The sequence below is a fragment of the Rhagoletis zephyria genome, unplaced genomic scaffold (genome assembly GCF_001687245.7).
Source record: "Rhagoletis zephyria isolate East Lansing unplaced genomic scaffold, Rhagoletis_zephyria_1.1 Rzeph_scaffold_04044, whole genome shotgun sequence".
Lineage (NCBI taxonomy): Eukaryota > Metazoa > Arthropoda > Insecta > Diptera > Tephritidae > Rhagoletis > Rhagoletis zephyria.
The window spans coordinates 53,326-55,159 of NW_016161127.1; positions in this window are offsets into that span (position 1 = coordinate 53,326).

Sequence of the window (1,834 nt, forward strand, 5' to 3'; positions counted from 1 at the left end):
AAAAAAAAGAAAATCTTAAGGCGGGATCTAACATACATATGTATGTAAATGCTCACATAAAAGTTACTTTTTAAAATACAAATTCCAAACTACAATTTAACTAGGTAACATTATATAAGCACAGCTGTATTAGATTAGAAAAAGTCTTGGCTTTAAGTCGATCCTTTTATTTCCTGCAGCCAATAAGTTATAAATATATTGCACGTTCAAGAAATTTGTGAAAATGTGTAAAACATAGTAAACATTGCATTTGGATAAACTTGTTGCAGTTTGATGGTTTTGATGGTTCTCAATCGCTGATGTAAAAGTTTTTAAAATTTTCTAATATATTTTGCATTTAATGACTATGTAGTTAGATTTTTTTTTTTTTTTTTTTAGAAATGTGTAACACGTTCATTTGTTGACTTTTTCAATACACATAATTAGTTCTCTCGGTAATGCGGTGTCTTTTCTACGCCTTCATTGCAATATTTTGACACATTTTATGTAATTAAGCTTATCACACATAATAAATATCTGAAGAAAGCAAAGTTCTTTAAAAACAATATGTATATGTAATTCAAGAAACGATTTCAACAAAACCTTTTTAAACTATTTGTATGCGTAAAAAACAATATACTTCTCAAATTATTTCGAGATTTAACAAAAATCAGAACCCTTTAAAACTGCAAAATAGAGAACCATATCTTTATAAAATATGTATTTTAATTGGAGACAGTAGCATTATTAGTGTTATTAGAAAACGACTTTAAACGTCAACAACCATTTTTTTGTGAATATCTGTGTTACCCACCACGGAGCAAAATTCATCGAAAGAGATTTTTCCATCCTCATCTTTGTCGGCGAAGCAAATAGTCTTATCAACGATCTGTTGTAATTGCGTGTCTTTCAGGTTGTTGCCTACCATCATTTTTAATACCTATAAAGTTAAGCAAAATCTTTTAAATATGAGATGTACTTATGCATATGTACATAAATATATATATACACCTGCGTTCAACTAATTAGAAACGAAATTCAAAATGATATTGTTTATTTTTTATTTTTAATAATTTTCATTTAAAATATAATTGAATCTGTAACAGAAACTGCAATAAAAAAAGTTTCAAAGCTTGCAAAAATTAAAAAAAAAAATAGTCGAATTTCAAAAAATTGTCATCAAAATTTCCCAATTTTTAATCAGAATACATATTTAGAAAATTTTCGGGTATGCACTTCTGTTGCTCATTCATCAAAATTGTAGTCTAAGAAAGTGCAAGTCTCATGTCGTTAAAAATTACCGTTGATTTTTAGGTTTTTTTTTCTGGAGGGTGTTGCGAATTTTCTTCCATATAACACATGATCAAAAATGTTTTTTATATGAAAACAAAGCTTTGAAACTATTAGTATTGTGGTTTCTGTTACAGATTGAATTATATTTTAAATGAAAATTTTTAAAATTAACGTAATTTGCAAACAATATCATTATGAATTGTGTTTCTAGTTAGTTGAACGCAGGTGTACATGGATCATTTCCACACAAAGTGCTATTTTTTTGTTTCCCCTTTTTAAATTATTTTATGGTGGTAATAATCAACATGAAAAAAACTCCAAACAAAGAAACAATCAAAAAAAGCGTCACTTTTTGTGAATGACTACCATACATTTTATTGTTTTATTCTATTTTTGCTGAAAATTTGTATGAGCATAAGCGTAGCTTTCTGTTATAATATTGTCCCGCCGAATTTTCCAGAATGTCACTTTTTGAATTTTGCGTAATATTCGCAACGTTGTTTTGCTTGCCTAAGTGCATTGTAGTTAGGAAGCGCAAGAAATTATTGATCGAATGACATAA